At 41.8% G+C, this 19,450-nt stretch overlaps 1 protein-coding gene across 1 annotated transcript in view; it reads right to left on the bottom strand.

Moving 5' to 3' along the window:
* Positions 1 to 19,450, bottom strand: part of prkcaa (protein kinase C, alpha, a) — a 230,038-nt gene that overhangs the window by 122,168 nt on the left and 88,420 nt on the right. The gene's annotated exons all lie outside the window — the stretch shown is intronic.

Genomic DNA, 19,450 nt, shown 5'->3' with positions numbered 1-19,450 from the left:
TTGGCCACATCGCCCAGCCCTACTCATTTCCTCAAAAACATCTCAATTATTAAGCATGTAAGACAAAGAACTATGTAGAAGCTTGTATTTGTAATAATGTACAGTGTAAGAAGTCAAAGTGTGCTTAATGTTTTGAGAAGGAAATAAAACATCACATTACAAAGGAAGTGAAGAGAGAACAAACTGAAAGAGGAGAGAAGCCAAATGATTAAAGCAGTGCAACTCAAACGTAATGCAAAGCCACTGTGGTGAGAAGCCGGCTGCCGTTTGTGAACGCAGACTGTGTGTAGTGAAGCTGATGTGAGATCAGTGGTGTGCTTTACATACTATATTATAAATGAGATAGTTCTGAATAGCTCATCTAAAATGTGATTGGCTGAAAAGTTCGGGATGTTTTGATACTGTCTACTGTCGCTGTTTCATGAAGTAATAAGCCATGATTAATGAAGTAATGTACCATGACTGCAGGAGTTTATCCACCTGGAAGAGCAAGAAACAGATACATGATCAGTGCTCAGTCAGAGAGAGATGATACATGAGCAAGTCATACTGTGGACACAGTGTTGGAGTCAGTGTGGTCAGAAGCAGAAGAGAGCCGACAGATGGACAAACAAACGACTGAAGCATCTTATACCTTCAATGAGACACCATCCACAAAAAGGATGGAAAGATCTGGATTTTAAAAAGTAAAAGAAATAAAACCTACAGACCTTAGAGATTAGAGACAGTGAGAGAGAGAGAGAGAGAAAGAGAGAGTGAGAGAGAGACAGTGAGAGAGAGAGAGAGACAATGAGAGAGAGAGAAAGAGAGAGAGTGAGAGAGAGACAATGAAAAAGAGAGAGAGAGAGAGACAAAATGAGAGAGACAGTGAGAGAGAGAGAAAGTGAGAGAAAGAGAGAGAGAGACAATGAGAGAGAGAGAGAAAGAGAGAGTGAGAGAGAGAGACAGTGAGAGAGAGAGACAGAGAGAGAGACAATGAGAGAGAGAGAAAGAGAGAGTGAGAGAGAGACAGTGAGAAAGAGAGAGAGAGAGAGAGACAGTGAGAGAGAGAGAAAGTGAGAGAGAGACAGAGAGAGAGAGAGACAGTGAGAAAGAGAGAGAGAGAGTGAGAGAGACAAAGTGAGAGAGACAGTGAGAGAGAGCCAAAGAGACAAACAGTGAGAGAGAGACTAAGAGAGAGAGAGAAAGAGAAAAAGAGAGACAGTGAGAGAGAGAGAGAGAGAGAGAGAGAGAGAGAGAGAGAGAGAGAAAGAGACAATCAGTGAGAGAGAGGCAGTGTGAGATAGAGAAAGTGAGAGGGAGACAAGGAGTGAGAGAGGAAATAAAAAGAGAATGAGAAAGACAGAAGAGAGATAGAGGGCAAAAGAAACCACAATAGAGAATGGAGAGAGAGAACAAGAGAGAAGAAAGGGAGAGAGACAGAAGAGAGATAAAAGAAAGAGCAATACAGAAGAGACAGAGTGAAAAGATGGAGAGATGAAAGGGAGACAGATAAAAGGTATGAGAGAGAGACAGAGAGACGTTGCAGAGAGACGAAGGGGACATTCAATGGTCACTGTCATAGCTGAACATGTATGCTGAAACTTTGGAAGACCGAGATCTAAAAATAGGTCATCAGGAGGATCTCAGGGTGCTGAGAAATGACCCTGGACATCTGGCAAACAGAGCAGATCTACAGTGCCTTCTTACATAGGGGTGTGCAGTGTGTGTGTGTGTGTGTGTGTGAGTGTGTAGTTCAAGACAACTGGTATCTGCTTGTCTAAGAGTGACGTGTGATTTATCCCCTGCTCTGTTCACACTAATCACACAAACACGAATGTAAATGAAGACAATAATCAGAATTGAGCAGCAAGGCTTGTAATGTCAGCGCAGCCTAAGGCCTTCTGCGGTACGTCAGAGGGGGAGCAGGTGTGACCCCCCGCCCCCCAGCCCGAGCTGACATTTGCCCTGCAGAGCTCCTCCGCCCCGGCTGCCACACACACACCGACCAATCCCTTCCTCCCGCAGGTCACCCGCAGCGACGGTCTTCCAGCACCCAAGGAGACCACCACTCAAACCCTTCCCCAATAATGCCAGTACCTGACGGATATGTTTACACTCCACTTTAAACGATTAGCTGTTTACTATAATTTGCATCACTGCAAAATCACACGCCTCCCTTTCTTTTATTTCATTTCCAGTCCAAAACACCAAAACAGCCTCTATGGCAAACCTGAAATGTCAGCAGGTGCATAAAAGTAAAGAGTGGACAAATTAAACACTGACAGAGTTAATATTATCCTTAATTCTAAAAGCTTCCGCGTAGACGTGTTTCCTGCTTTTCCAGACACTGAAATATGAAAAACCTGCATTAACAGCTGTTGTGACTGGAAATAAATGAATGGGGGGGTCATCTTATGGCTTTGCACAGTACTTCACTACATTTGTGTGGGATACTGAACGCAGCAAACACTGAGACACATGCTTTTATTTTGTATTCCTTTCTATTTTAGTACAAACCTTTTCAATACCACAGATTTTATCAGCATAACAATGTGAGTGAACAGTAGAATCTCCGTAGAAACTTTAACATGAATTCTATCACCCTTTGTACTTTATTGACGCTTTGCACTCGAGCACGGATTCTGATCACTAACAGTAACTAAAGCCTCTGATAAGCAGATCAAATCCATCTGAGGCTCATCTGCTTCAGTGGAAGGAATATAAGTGTGACCTTTCTGACCTTTTTGTACGAAGGCTTTAACTTGGCCAAATTTACTTGCATTTGAACAGAGACCTAGAAATAGTGCCGAATCTCGAATCTTCTTCATTTTATTTCTCGTAACTTTTCTTTTTTTGCTTTCAAATTTGAAAACTAAAATATTCTATTGTTTAATCCCAGATTTGCCCCATGCCTGTTGCCCTTAACGTTGTGTGTTAGTGTCATGATGTGAGGACCAAAAGAAATGGCCCGAAATTCAGAATTACTTGGGAAAACGTTTAGATACATTGACTTAAACTGAGTATGCTTTTCCTTCTCCTGTAAAGTTCTCATTTTGGAGACATGAGGTTGTATGCAGATGTATTTGTAGCGAGCGCTCAATACTAATTCCAGTAAATAAACATGTGAAACCTGTAGCACTTCTCCAGCTCATCTGACACAGACAGGAAATGTAACAGTGGGTTTTCCTCAGCTACTGAATGTTTAGAAAGACTGTCCAAGCTTATCTTTCCGCCTGTCTGATAAGTATCTCATCTTTTCCTTGATCATGTGACATACTATCTCTCACTTTGCATGCTGGGCACAAACCGCTAAAACATCAAAGAGCCGATCTAAATTCTACAAATATCAAATGTCTTGTCTGAACCACCAAAATATCCCATCAAGTAAAGGAAAAGAGAACCTGAAAAAAGCCCCAGAGCATCAGTCTCTTTTCTAAGCGCAGTCCTGATGTCAGGAAGGAAGAGTAAAACTAGTGCGAAAGCGCTAAACAGATAAATACAGGGGAAAGCAGTCAGCAGGAAGAGAATGCAGTTGAGTTTATAGTCAGCACAGCAGGCCTTCAGCCATGTCTTAGTGTGCTGCATGTAATTTAACTTGTTTGCTCTCATTTCCATGAGCTGGGTAGCAGCTCCAGGTGAGAAGGAGACGCTGAATGATCTGCCTCGGCTTAAGTACAGCTTCCTAAAAAACTGTGGGTTGAATGCTGGAGGGCTGAGTGCTGGAGGGCTGAAAGATGGCAGGCTGAACGATGGAGGGTTGAACACTGGAGGGCTGAACGATGGAGCGTTCATTCCTAATATGACGTTCTTAATGTGGGAACCAAGCGAACGCACAAGTTACTACTTCACATTAGCAAACACATCAGGGTTGATTGATTAAAGCAGCATGTTTATGTTCACACATGTTCATCTTTTATGACGTGTTTGTTTCGACACATCTGTCCTCCTTACCAAACTCTCTCAAACCGCTCAATCTGCTCCTAATATTCAAAGTAAATACAAGCTTAACTTGTTTTTGTTAACATTCACAAGCAAGGGCCGTTTAGCCTTTCCTCTTCTCAGTACACATGGAAAACCCTCCCTCTGCCTCTAAACTGGTGTGATCATGATGATAAGCAACAACGTGATAGTGTTTCTAAATGTGCTAATGAAGTTCACATGAGGACAGTCTGCACTAACTGTCATTATCACACTGAAAACATGATGTGATCTAGTGAAAACATCTTAAATCTACCCAACAGAGCTACTATTGCTATGGTAGTTGAAGTATAAGATTATTTAACTTTTGTTTAGACATTTTTACTTGTTTTAAGTAATTTTATCTTGTGAAAGTGTCTTATTACATTGACAGATCATTTTACTTCTTTTGAGAAATGATGCTGATAATTTAGCTTATTTTCTAATATCAAGAACAAGGTAAAATGATGTTGGAATAAGACACTATCATGAGATAAAATTGCTTAAAACAAGTACAATTAGATAGAAATAAGTTAAATAATTTTATAATAGTCTAGATAGATAGATAGATAGATAGATAGATAGATAGATAGATAGATAGATAGATACTTTATTGATCCCAAAGGAAATTTAGGAGCCAGTAGCAGACACACAACACTGTACAGTAAGCGTAATAAGGGTGTAGACATATAACAAGAATAAATATACCAGATACAAATGGAAAAAACACAAATATCTGTGATAATATCTATATCCTGAGATGAGAGATGCAGTGCAATAATGACTATACAAGAATTTACAGGTGCATATATTGTACCAAATAAAGTGTCTAGTGTCCAGATGTGCAAGATGCGCAGTAAGGTATGCAGAAAGTGCACTCTGTGCAGCACGCTGTCTATACGTGCAGATGAATAGAGAAACACAGGATAAGCATGAGATTCAGATTCAGTCCTCCTCTCTCTCCACCCTTCTCTGCTGGTCCCCCTGGGAAGAGTTGAAGAGACTAATGGCTCTGGGGACAAAGGTTCTCCTGAATCTGTTGGTTGAGCAGCTCTGTGACAACAACCTGCCATTAAACATGCTCCTCCTGTCCATGACGATGATATGCAGTGGGCGGTCTTCATCCTCCATAATGGAGAGCAGTTTGTGTAGTGTCCTTCTCTCAGCCACCTTGACAACAGAGTCCTGTTCCGCACCGACCACTGACCCCGCTCGCCTGACCAGCTTGTCCAGTCGCATCTCATCTCTCCTTTTTATGCTTCCTCCAGCACACCACAGCATAAAAAAGACAGCTGGCAATATGGTCTGATAGAACATCTGCAGGAGCTTCCTACAGATGTTAAAGGACCTCAGCCCCCTCAGCAAGTTTGACCCTTCCTGTATAAGATGTTTGTGTTGGCTGACCAGTCCAACCTATCATTCAGTTGCAGCCCGAGATACCTGTAGGTTATTACCCTCTCCACTTCAACCCCCTCAATAGAGATTGGCTGTGTGGGCGGCTTATCCCTGCGAAAGTCCACCACCATCTCCTTGGTCTTGGCAGTATTCAGAAGCAGGTTGTTCCCACGGCAACACTCCACAAAGTCCTTCACCAGGGTCTTGTACTCCTCCTCCTGCCCCCCCCCCCCCCCCCCCCACTTACACGAGCCACAATGGTAGTATCATCTGAAAACGTCTGTATGTGGCACGTCTCAGAGTTGTACTGAAAGTCTGAGGTGTAAAGTGTGAACAGAAAGGGGAAAGTACAGTCCCTTGTGTTGCTCCTGTGCTGCTGACCACAGTTTCTGATGTACGGTCCCTAAGCCTGACATACTGAGGTCTGCCAGTGATGTAGTCAGTAATCCAGGAGACCAGGAGTGGATCCACTTGCATGTTAACCAGCTTGTCTCTCAGTTGGATGGCCTGAATGGTATTAAAGGCACTGAAAAAAATCAAAGAACATGACTCTTACAGCACAACCACCCTTGTCCAGATAAGAGTGGGCACGATGGAGGAGGTATAGTATGGTATCCTCCACTCCCACTTTCTCCCTGTAGGCGAACTGCAGGGGGTCTGCTGCATGTCGAACCTGGGGTCTGAGAAGGTGTAGAAGAAGGCGCTCCAGTGTCTTCGTGACATGGAATGTTAGAGCAACAGGCCTGAAGTCATTGAGTTCACTGGGTCGCCCTCTCTTGGGTACTAGAATGATGCATGATGTCTTCCACAGTGTGATAACCCTAGTCTAAAAGCAGCTTCATAATGGAAAATGTTAGATACATTGATTAGATTTATGATGTTTTCACTTGCTAAGGCATATTTTTTTGCAATGCAGTGATAACTGTGGTTGAATTTGGTTAGCAATGCTTATGCGGCTATTAAACATGTTGTTTATACTGTTTTTAGCAGTGTTTTTGTTCGTTTTTGTAGATTTTTTTGTAGCCCTTCATCAGTGCTCACAAGATGCTGTTGGCTGGATGTTTTGGGTTGGTGGACTAGTCTCAGTCCAGCCTTGAGGTGTTTAAAGACTCCAGAAGCACTGCTGTGTCTGATCCACTCGTAGCAGCACAACACACACCAACATGCTGCATAGCACCCGTTTTGCTAAGAGTGGAGCACAAACAGTGATATTAACAGTAGTCTGTTTGGTTAAGACTGTTGTTCCCAGCATTCAGAGCTGCTCTGAAGAACTGTGCGTTTTCACCAGAGATCCCAGAGACACCATATGTCTGTGTTTAAATACCCTGATAGTCAGGCCCTGCAGAGGAGGCGCTTTCTATAGCCTGCCAGTGTCTTTTTTAAAGCACCACTGTTAATGCAGTAAATATCAGTTTTAAACTGGTCTGTTCTGAAGGAATGAAACTGGACAACTTTTATTCTCTACTTAATAAAAACTTAATTAAAATGTCAAACTTCTACAGAGCCCAATCAAAATATCTGAACCTCTTCCATCTCTAAATCTGTGCTGTATATGAGGGGGTTTCTGGGTAACCCTGAATAAGCACGGAACAGAAAACAATATGAATTCAAGATCCTCTCAGTGAAGAAGAGAACGCCGCCAATCAGCCCTTATTCCTCCAACAGCTACTGTAGTGCTAACCGTAAGCTCTTTCAGGAAGCAGCTGATGTTACAGTCACATTCTCTCTCTCTTTACCTTAATCTCTCTCCCTTTACCTCTCTCTCTCCACCTCTCTCTCTCTCTCTCTCTCTCTCTCTCTCTCTCTCTCTCTCTCTCTCTCTCTTTATACTCTCTCTCCCATGTTCATGTGAAAGTGATCCTGGGAAAAGTTCTACAGTGAAGATTTCACTGAAATTCCATTCCTGAACATCAGTGAAGAAAGAGAAAAAGGACAAAGAGGAATGAGAAAGAAAGAAAAGGTTGAAAGGAGAAGAGAAAGAAAGAAAGAAAGAAAGAAAGAAAGAAAGAAAGAAAGAAAGAAAAAGGAGTGAGGAAAGAGAGTAAAGGCAAAGAGGAAAGAGAAAAAAGAAGATTGAAGGAGAAGAGAAAGAAAGAAACAAAGCAAAGAAAAAAGGCTGCTCAGAGAGAAAAAGAAAAGGACAAAGAAAGAGAAGTGAGGAAAGAGAGATGGGAGTAGAGAAGAAAGAAAGAAAGAAAGAAAGAAAGAAAGAAAGAAAGAAAGAAAGAAGTGAGGACAGAGTAAGGGCATGAGAAAGAAAGAAGATTGAAGGAGAAGAGAAAGAAAGAAAGAAAGAAAGAAAGTGGAAGGCTGCTAAGAGAGAGGCAAAGAAATAGAACAAAAGAAAGAGTGAGGAATGAGAGATAGGAGAAGAGAGGAAAGAGGAAGAGAAAGGAGAGCTGGTGGATTGTGTGATGAGACCGAAAGGTCAGGCTGAGTGATATAAAGACTCGGTTTGTTCTGTCCACCCTCTGTGGTCACTGCAGTCTTGGCAGTATCTGCATTATGGCAGTCTGGGGGTGAAAAGGTCACAGTATCTCAGAGACAAACACTGCTGCTCAGGTGCGAGAAGCTCACATGGTCAGTCTTCTACAACAAAGCCCAGCAGTTCAGCAGTGTCCAGACTCCACTGGGACAGAACAATATATACTCACACGCATATGAGACAGTACAGGATGAGATGAGGCGGCAGGACAGCAGGTTTCACTCTCTGAAAAGCTGTGAGGAATATTTCAACAGAACGAAGCCAATGGCTAACTGGGCTGTTTTAAATGTCCTGAATCAGGGAAAATCTTTTTGGAATGAAAGATTTCATATCACTTACTTCACTCAAACTAAGCTGCAAAAATAGCCTGTTTTAAACTCTGTGCTTTTGTGATGTCAGGAAAACAAACAAAAGTATGGATATCCGTCTGTTTAGTCTGCTATAGTCTGCTGTAGTTTAGCGCCACCTACTCATGCTGAAGTTATAAGGAGTGTTTCAGCCCAGACTGCTTTCTGAGGCACTTTTCAGGACTGCCCATCAGAAATGAAAGCTTTAGCACAAGCTCCCAGGGAGACTCCAATGCTGCATCACTAAAGTTCTGACCAATCACAAGCTGCCAGCTCTCTTTAAAATGACTCGACTTACACACCTGCTTTTCTGCTTTCAGATTCTGACGTTTCATCGTTCCCCTCCTTCTTCCCCACCGCCACCAGTTGGTCCCTGCTTGATTTGCCCAGGGGGTAGGCTCCGCCCCCTGCCATCCCTCTACGGCAGGATCTGCGAGGCTCTACACGTTGAAGACCTGGGCTGATGACGGGGCCGCGCCAAAGACTTTTAGCTTACTATGGAACTGTTAAACATTATTAAACTATTTTTCTTCCTTCAGACTTGTCTCTGGAGTCTTTCTGGTAGAACTGAGCTTTTACATATTATGTGTGTAAATTGTCTGGCTTCCATTATTTGAATTTGAATTTAAAAAAGTCAATTACTATCAATTTTCCAAATTGTTATCTTGAGATAACGAGTGAAATATCTTGTGATCTCAAGATGACAACTGTAATATCTTGTGATCACAAAATAATTCACTTGTTACTCCAAGATAACAATGTTGTTATCACGAGGTCACAAGATAATTAACTCGTTATTTCAAGATAACAGCTTTAGCTTGAGGTCACAAAATCATTAACTCATTATCTCAAGATAACAACTGTGTTATCTTGAAATCACAAGATAATGAACTCTTTATTTTAAGATAACCTTTGTTATCTCAAGATAACAAGATAACTAACTTGTTGTTTCAGGATAACAATCCAAAAAAAATATCTACCTCATGGCCTCTCGGGACCTCTGTAGAATCCATATACATGGCTGTGATCTGATCTGTCGTGCTGTTTTAAACCGTTCATAGTGACGCCACACGAGGCCAGCCTGTCCTCCACATGACAAAACAAGGACGTCTCAGAGCTCAGTGGACACTGTCAATTAGTATTTACACGCACTCAATAGTTTTCAAAGTCATCAGCAAAAAGAAGCATGTAAACAGAGATAATGGCTTTCAGTCACCACATTAGAGCCACTGCTACTGTACAGCTCTGCATGAGTGAGAGCGTGATCGATCACCCATTAGCATTTAGTGACAGGGCTGGACTGGGAACTAAATTCAACCCCCCACCCATGCTTTCATAGTTAGAGTAAGTGGACACACATTTTTAAATACAAAAAACTAAAGTTTAGGTCTTTAAAATAGACGAGTATCATCAAAGGTGCTATAGAGAACTGGAGTGAGTGCTAGTTAGCTAGCTAGTTAATTAGCCTGTCTGTGATGGTACATTAGCATTCAGCTATCCGTAGCCTTAGTGAAGAAGTAGACTGTAGGAACTGGCTAACTCACCCCTTCTGAACATTCCTCCGGCACATATCCAGTCAGTCCTGGGTGGTCTCCATTCTTTTTGTACGGGAATACATTAGAAATGACCATGTCTCTCTTCCTCGCTCTCTCTCTCGGTCCACATGCATAATGGCTCAGCAGGAATTTTCCCGAGCCTCCTGACCGTCAGTTCATCCCTGCTTGGAGTGTGTACAGTACAAGGCTGCAAAGACTGGTCAACAAGGTTGATGACCAGGGACTGGCGTTGGGAGTGCCAGAATGCTGAAATTGAACCTGCTCTGTGGTGTTTGGGACTGTAGTGTTTTGGCTAAGCTAATGAGAGCTTGGTTAGCAGGCTTAATGTGACAGCACAGGCTCGGTTCCAGCTAAGTCGTGCTAAAACAAGCCTGCAGTGTTGGTGCAATGTCCTCCACCAGAACTCAGCATGGTCTGTTCTGTATAAGAATCTAATGAAGTACAGTAAAATAAACTCTGGATGCAGTATTGGATGCCCTAAAGTTTGGTAAAATGAGGTATTAGCTGTTGAGTGCAAGGTCACTCTGACTGTGGTCAGCCCCAACATCACCATCAGCTTCAAACCCCCCTCCCGCAGCTCACTGAGGTCACTAATGCAGCACTTACAGAATTACTGAGGCAGAAACCGTGGTTACAGGAGAGAAGAGTAGGGAACTGGCTGGGAAACCTAAGTTCACCATATGGCTCATTGTAGTGTACAACATCCGAACTCTACAGCAGTACGTTAACAGTCCCAGCACTACCCTTTCACTGATCCACTCTCTGCTTCCAAACACTCCCTCTACACTCCACACAGTTTCTAGAGAGTTCAAGGTAGAATGGGAGAAATGAATGTGAAGGCAACAGGAAGAAAAGTGTCAAACGTCACCCAATATGGCTCATTTAACGAATTTGATCATTTCATTATGATCGTACAATTCTGTGAAACATACTGCATCTATAAAAACGTACAATAAAACAGTAGCTGCAGGTATTTAAAGCCTTCATTTGTCCACACAGTATCTGAAATCACATAACCACAGAAAATATGTCAACATGATCCAGAAATACCGCCGCTGCCTTCTCTGGGCCAAAGCCCATTTTAAATGGACTGAATCAAAATAGAAAATTGTTCTGTAGATAACCGCTAAACCTGTTTACCTGTTCCCAGGAGTGGGTCTGGTAGTATGACTGGTGTGAAATTGTGTTTTTGTGGATTGTTTTTGGGGGAGGGGGTGCGGGAGTACATTATTTTTCAGTGCATGCTAGGGATTGTTGTGCTGTGCACAATGAAAATAGGCTCAAATTAACAGAAAAGTCAAGACAATGCCAGATAGTATTGTGCAGTGGGCCTGATCTGGCTCACATGCCTTGTGTTTGATATACTGGGCTTAAGGCAGGTGTGTCATCATTCAGGTCTACAACATGATGCTAAATGGTGGGGTATATGCATCTACTACTTGTTAGCAACATTAGCCTCGTGGTTCTAGTGCAAAATTCAAGAATCAAACTTCAAATACCAAACAGGACTTGATCGACTAGATTTGGGGTGATTTCTACATAACTAAATGAAACAAGGCTATTCAGACTGACTTCAGTAGTAGTGATGGTAACCAGACGTTTTAACAGTGTACTTCTAAAAGCTCCCTCACAGTGGGTTATGATTATTACTGCATGATTTTTACATGAAATACTGCCTGGTGTCAGAGATATTGTTTTATGATAGTCTTGGAATTCATGAAGGTTTTGGCCTAATATATATATTTAAATGAAATAATGCAGGGAAAGGTGCATGAAGAGTGATGTGACATAAAATATTTCTGATTTATTATACTGTACTGTATTATATTACATTATATTGTACTGTATTGTATGAACAGCACATGAGCAGCATCGTCAGCACTATCACACTATCAAACAAATAAGTGTTATTAAGGAAGATATGCAACAAGACCGACTGCAGCAGACGTTCTACTGACCTGGTGAGTCACATGGTGTACAGCCCTTCTCTCTGACCTCATAATACACCAGCATAATATCTTTCTAACAGCCTGTGTTTGATTGTGGATATAATAAACTCAGACTCCTCTCACTGGCATGGTGGAGCCAAGAAAAAGGCAAAAAATAAACTTTTGCCTTGAATCATTCACTACCCACACTGCCTGCCTTTATTCCTGTCTTTGTATTTATTCTGAGACATATTAGTCGTCCTGTTTCCAGCAAGCCAGCAGTTTAATACATTCTGCAGGTACGTATACACTCGGACGGATGCCTACTGACAGACATTAGGATGTAAAGCTGAGAAAACCCTTACACTCATATCAGCACCACACACACCACCATGTCAGGGTTACTGTTGTGCTGAGAATGGACCACCACCCTCATAATATCAGATAGAGGGGGCCTGACAGACTGTAGAAACAGATGGTCTAGGCTGTAGGTACAGGGCAGGTGTCTGACAGAGCAGTCAGCTCAGTGTACAGCGGAGCTGTGAGGTGTTTCTGATAAAATGGCCAGGCTGTAGGTACAGGGCAGGTGTCTGACAGAGCAGTCAGCTCAGTGTACAGCGGAGCTGTGAGGTGTTTCTGATAAAATGGCCAGGCTGTAGGTACAGGGCAGGTGTCTGACAGAGCAGTCAGCTCAGTGTACAGTGGAGCTGTGAGGTGTTTCTGATAAAATGGCCAGGCTGTAGGTACAGGGCAGGTGTCTGACAGAGCAGTCAGCTCAGTGTACAGCGGAGCTGTGAGGTGTTTCTGATAAAATGGCCAGGCTGTAGGTACAGGGCAGGTGTCTGACAGAGCAGTCAGCTCAGTGTACAGCGGAGCTGTGAGGTGTTTCTGATAAAATGGCCAGGCTGTAGGTACAGGGCAGGTGTCTGACAGAGCAGTCAGCTCAGTGTACAGCGGAGCTGTGAGGTGTTTCTGATAAAATGGCCAGGCTGTAGGTACAGGGCAGGTGTCTGACAGAGCAGTCAGCTCAGTGTACAGCGGAGCTGTGAGTGAGATGGGAGGGAAGATGAGCAGTAAACGTTTGTATTACAGTGTAACTGCTGCTCTAGATCAGCTGCCTTTTTCTTCACTCAGTGTAATTAATTCCCAGCCTGAAGCTGCTGTCACCACATAATAAACACACATGCTCACGACTGACGGGCTTTCACTTAATAAAACATCTTCAACAATAACAAACTTTCACTGTATCTGCCTAGAAGGTGTAATATAGCATGATTAATGTTTCAGACAAACTACTGCACTTATGGCTGAAACAGAAGAAGAGTGAGGTGTTACAAATCTGCCTTTAGACAATGCAGTGCAGAGGAAACATTACACAAGGATGACCACAGCAGCCAAAAGTCAGGACCCTCCAACTTATAGAAGTTATTTTTATTTCTTTAAACTAAATTATATATTTTATATTAATAGTAAAGACATCAAAACTGTGATGTACACTCTTAAAAATGAAGGGTTCCCACTCTGTCCCAGTGGTGCAGAAGTAACTCCATGGACCGCTGAGCAGTACGGCGGCGGTTGAAGCCCGGCTCCGGGATGCCTCAATCGCAATTGAGCTGGAGGTTAGGGAACTGGCACTGTGAATGGTTCAATCCCCAGTGCCGATAGTATGTGACTGAAGTGCCCTTGTGCAAGGCAGCTAACCCCCAATTGCTTCCCAGGCACTGCGGATAGGACTGCCCACCTCTCTGGACAAGTGTGCTTACTGCCTCCTATTGTGTGTGTACTCACTTGTGTGTATGTGGTGTTTCACTTCATGGATGGGTTAAATGCGGAGGTGGAATTTCCCCAGTTGTGAGATCAAAAAAGTATCACTTAACTTATATGTATAAAACATTGTATGTCTATATTCATTGTTTTTTTTTTAGATGATGAATATACCAAAAAATCTACATAAATGAGCTCTGTTCTGATTGACTGCCATATATTCTGCCTTATTCCCAAACTCAGTCCAGGCTGAAACACTCCTTTACAACTTTAGCGTTATAGTGAATGGGTGGAGCTAAACCACTGTAGGCTGAATGACTGGATAGCTCAAAAACAGTGGGCTGCTCTCATTAATGTGTGTGTAATCTTGCTCGTTTTGTCATGATTGAAACAAATCGAACAGAAGTTCCTTACTAGCTGTGATATACCCAACAGCCTGCTGTGATATCATAAAAACGCCCTCACCGAGGGGCCGATAAGTTGACGATCCAGGCCTGTACAGCATGTGTTTGTGTTTGTGTGAGTGTGTGTGTAACTGGAGATGACAGCGGTGTGTGTGGTTCTGGTGAAGCAGCTGCTTTTTATAGATCTCAGTGTGGATATCGGCCAGCGACGCCTGAGTCCAGATATAGATCCGCCCACCAGCTACTCCGTCCATCAGGACACGTTGCTGGAGGTGCTCCATGATCAATGACAAACTTTAAAGGGGCATTCCGACCTAAAACTAGCTTTTATTATTATTTATTTATTTCATGTTAGTGATGCACCAAAATTAAAATTCCTGCCCGAAACCCAAATTTAAGACACACACATCTGAAAACGAAATTCAAAAGTTGTTTTTATGCACTTACATAAACAAACATAAATCTGCACGGAAATAAAGAAACTTTTGCACTATTGTTTTTTTTTATTTAGGGTTACCAAAAAAAAGGAAAGCAAAAAAGACCCAAACATTGAGTGCATTTACATGCACTTCATAATCCGATAACAGCAGAAAATCAGATTTTGTCAGTAATCCGATCAACATGTTTACAAGCAGTTAAATAATCAAGTAATGGGGAAAATCCAGGTTTATATAACACAGACAATGATCGGATTTCTGCTTTGCAACCAGCCAGTAAACTCACAGAAGAAGATGTGACGTAAACGTGATGTAAAACTTGCCGCTGCTTTTATTTTAAAACATCACGCCACTTCACCTGAAAATATGAACATACATCATCTAGAAGATGAAGAACATTTAAATCCTTCATTTTGTGAAGCTATTTGGTTTCAGTGTTGCTCCACAAGTGTTTTGCTGCGGTAACGCTGATTGCTTACTCCCGGTACTGCAGTCTGTTTTCACGCATGCATAGACTGATGAATCAGAGTAAGAGTTTACCTGCGCTGAGGGATCTGACTACAGAGCTAAAGTCCAGCTTCTTTATCAGACTTCTTAATAGGATTTCTACACTTTACTCTGATCTAAATATCAGACAATGCTGTTTACATGACCCTTTGAATAATCAGGCAACTGCAGAAATCTGATAATGATTGTTTTTTTCAGTGCATGTAAACAAACTCAGTGTATCAAACATGCTTTATTTGTAGCAGTTCCTCCGCCTGAAAAAGTAGTGCCCTTCTGTGTTCCGGATAGGGCCATAAAGCTGCTACATTATCAGGCTCAGCTCAGCTTTTAAACACTTGTTAATGAATATTGTTTTGAAGTTTCTAAATCATTTCACAGCCTGACTGCTTGCCAAATTTTATTCTGGTAATTCTGTTTATTCTCTTCTTTCCAATCCTATTAATTTTTAGAATTATTGTTGAGCTGCCGATTGAAAAGCTCTCTTAGGGGAAACAGCAGCTTTGGAATGTAATGTAATACTGCACTTCTTCAGAATCGGACCAAACGAGCTGCAGGTCAAATACCATCTTCTAGATGGTATCGAAATAATCCATATTCAGTTATTGCAAAACAAATGTGTTGTTACTTGGGTAGAACACAAGAATCACATTGTACTGCCAGAACTCATTTTTGTATGAACAAAAGTGCATTTTCTAAATAAAGTGATTGAACAGCTTAAGCAGTTCTCAGATGGTTGCTAGCGTGATGCTCAAATGGTCATTATGGTACTTAATATGGTTGCTTAGATGTTCCAGGTGGTTGCTAGGTGGCTATTATGGCACTTTGTGGCACTTTGTTTCTGGGTGGTTGTTATGGTATTCCTCATGGTTGCTAAGATGTTGCTATGTGGTTGCTAAGGCAGGTGGTTCCTAGAGTGGTAGCTAGGGTGCAGCAGGATCATCGCTTTGTTGTTCCAAGTGTTTGCTAAGTTGTTTTTGGGTGGTTGTTATGGTATTCCTCATGGTTCTTAGGATGTTGCTATGGGTATTCCAGGTAGCTATTAGGGTGTTACTATGTGGTCACTATGATATCCCACATGGATGCTAGAGTGATGCTCATTGGTTACTATGGTATTCCAGGTGGTTGTTATGGAAATGTTGTGGAGTGTACAAACATTCCCCCCATTTATTCCTAGGGGGGAAAAAATCATCATTTAACAATCACTGTACAAAAAGAGTGTAAATCAACTAGCCAGTAGTGAGTCTTCCAGTACATTATTATATTCAACATCTATAAAATGCCTAATATGACAAAAGATGTGCAGAGAAACGTGAGAAGGAATGAACGTTTAATATGCAAACAAGATCAAGCAACCATGCAAGAGAGGTGGAATCCATGCACAAGAGGGTGCAAGTTCATAGGATAGCCTAGTTTTAGCCTTGTCCGTTCATGGTGTGTTTACTGAAGGTTTTCTCTACTCTCTGACATACAAATGCACTGTGTTTAGTTTGCGATGAACTCCATAGTTGGTACCCTGTTGCTATGGAAACTGGTTCTGCAACTACTGATGTATAACACGACCAGCAGTGACTGACTAGCTAACGTGACCTCTTTATACCCTAGTAAAACACAATTAGCGGTCCAGACTGTTTTTAATCATTGAAATCTAAGCAGCAGAACAGCGTCCAGATTCATTAGTACGTCTCTTTGTAAAAATGCGTGAGAAACGTCGAGCCTTGCGTGAATCTCACGGCCAATGCATGAGAGTTGGCAGCCCTGCAATCACTAATAATGAAAACACACTATTGCTATCACTGGCATTAACTGTGAATGAGTTCTCTGGTTTATTCCTCTCTGTAATCCTGTGAAAGCAGCTACACCACACTCTGTGCAGATCACTCCACACAGCTAGCATTAATTAGCAGGCTGTAATTGCCTGTGCTTTTCATCATTGTCATGTTCATTGTCTGTGTGGTTGTAGCTGTTAGCATTTTGGCAAACGATAGCGTGCATGTTAATAATGCAATAGCCGCCCTGATCTCTCCAGCTCAGAGCTAACCGGCGCCAAACACTTTGCCACTGCTTGTGTTCATGCATCATTAATGGCCTCTGAGGATGTACTGCCAGTGTAAGCTAGATCCTTATCCCCCTCCCTAACACTGATTTCTACTGTATTAGCCTTTTAGCACTAGCACTGGGACCGTCACCTGAGCCTATTAGGGAACACTAGCATCGTTCTCTGGGGAATTCTCCATTTGGGTTGTCTCCAAAGGGCTGTATAAAGTGGAGCTAAAGGGCGATATATATCATCCATACTGATTTTGGTGCTAGACCCCATTGACTTTTAGCTTCAGTGCTATTAATTGATAACAAAAACAGCTGACTGCTAACTGAATGGCACTTGCTGGGTGCTTCAGAAAAAAAATAGCATAAAACCTGTAGAAACTAATAAAAATATACAACAAGCAAATTAAGTTATTTTTGTCTAAATCGAGGGGATTTTTAATTCGTCATGATTATATTGTTGAGACGTGAACAAAACTCTCCACAAAGTTGAAAATCTCCTATTTCAAGTGTCAGAATCATTCATAGTGGTGGTGATAAAAGCAAGTTACATGCAAGATGCCAATAGAAAGTGTTTTCTTTCAGATTTACTATTTTAACATCATAAACATTACATATAAATCTCATGTAGGTTCACTGGTGGTTTTGGATAGTAAATAAAATGGCTAAATTTGTGTTGTAGACATTGTGACCCGTTTCCTATCACTGCCACTGTAAAGAAATCAGTCTGTAAGTTTCTCTACAGTTAACCATTTCACATGACACTGAATGACTTTGCTTATATTCAAATTATGCAAAAACCTCACTTTTTACAGTACAGAACAAAACATCCCTTTCAAAACAGCCTATATCAGGTTTGTAAGCACAGAGGAGCGGCACTCAGGACTAATGCATTCATTAATCTTGTTAACGCTACTCTAAATATTGTGATATTGAATTTTATCAGCACTAAGTAGAGTAAATGGGAAGTTGTAGCGATTTTTCTTTCGCCTGTTCACTGCTGTTATAATGAGGAACTGTAATGGAGATGACAGAGGCAGACAATAACACAGCAGTAGCTTTTTCATCATCATCATCATCATCATCATCTCCAAACATCTGCTGTAATGAGATACTGCATTTATTTCTGGTTGTGTGTGTGTGTGTGTGTGTGTGTGTGTGTGTGTGTGTGTGTGTGTGTGTGTGTGTGTGTGGTGTCCTCCTGCTCCTTCATCACAAGGAATCTGATGCTGTGTGGTCGTTTTTTGTGGTGTTTTTATTTAGGCCACAAGACCTGACAAGCTCTGCTGAATCACCAAAAGCCCAGTCTACTTCACTATACAGCTGACAGACTTTTGGCCAAGGGAACCTTTGCGCGTGTCAGGGGTGCAGTGCAGAAGAGTTGTAGTTACAGCTCTTGATATTAAATGGGTTTAGCTGAGCTGTGCAACAAATCAAGATGATGATTTTAATAAGAGTTTCTGTGAAATTACAGTATACATATACAGTACACTAAAAAAATCTGACTTCATTTATTTCATTTCCAGGCAAAATGGCCATTAAGTATAAGATACTCATTTTTCAGCATCAGAAAATATGGCAGAAAAAAATACTCATGTAGTGTGTATTGACTGTCTCCATAAACGTAATATCAGATTTTTCCGTATTTGGTGTGTCTGTTCATTTACTTTTATTACAGCCTCCACTCTTTTCAGGAGACTCACTTTCAGAATCTGCAAGAAATCTGCAGACACAGTTCAGTAAAGTTCAGTCTTAGAAGTTGGCTGGATTTTGTGCCTCTCACAATTCAAGTAATCCCAAACACATTCAGTGATGTTGAGGTCTGGACTCTTGGGTGGTCAGTCCACTGTTCAGCTTCTTTGTTTAATGTGTCTCCTTTTCTCTGTGAGGTTCTTCTTGATCAGCTACACATCCTTTCAGACTTATAGCACTGAGTTGTCTTCTCACAGTGGAAGGATGGACAGAAACATCTGTGGAAGCTTTAAGTGCTGTTTATCTGATGGGGACAGTGTCGGTGTCAATCAGGTCTTCCATATGGTTGTTAGGAGTCTCATTTTTTTTTGCAGCTTTTAATCACTTTTGAATTCCAGTTTTGGAAGCACCAGTTTTTTTTCATGTTGGCAAGTGGATTATGTTCTAACTAATCTCCTCAGAAATCTTTGGTTGCTTTGACTGGAAATGAAATAAATGAAGGGTAGGGTCTCTGACTCCTGCACAGTAATGTTATTCAGTCATGATCTTTTTTAGTGTACATGTGCTTATATTCCAGGAGTGAGGAGGATACTGAGGCAGATGATTGCGTGATTTACAGTTGCTGCACAGGGCCAGAGGTCAGAGAGGTCCACAAATGAATTGTAAGGTCAGAGAGTTTGATTCCAGCTGACAACATACTGGTCCTGAGCTGCAGAGCAGGGTACTTAACCCCACCCCCCAGGCATCTCCAGAAGGAATACCATCTGTTAGCCACAGTCGGAGAAAGCTCCAGCTAAAATCCCAAAGCCTTATGGCTAACTGATGAAGGAAATAACTCTGCATGTGCACTGATATCTTGACAGGTTGAAGCATTACAGTATGGATTAAAGAATACTGTAAGTCTAGTCAGTGTATTTTACATTAGCCAACCGCAATAGTCCTTTTCAAGAGTG

The sequence above is a fragment of the Pygocentrus nattereri genome, chromosome 30 (assembly GCF_015220715.1).
Source record: "Pygocentrus nattereri isolate fPygNat1 chromosome 30, fPygNat1.pri, whole genome shotgun sequence".
Lineage (NCBI taxonomy): Eukaryota > Metazoa > Chordata > Actinopteri > Characiformes > Serrasalmidae > Pygocentrus > Pygocentrus nattereri.
The sequence above is the reverse complement of the archived record's forward strand: the minus strand, read 5'-3'. Positions and strand labels throughout refer to the sequence as shown.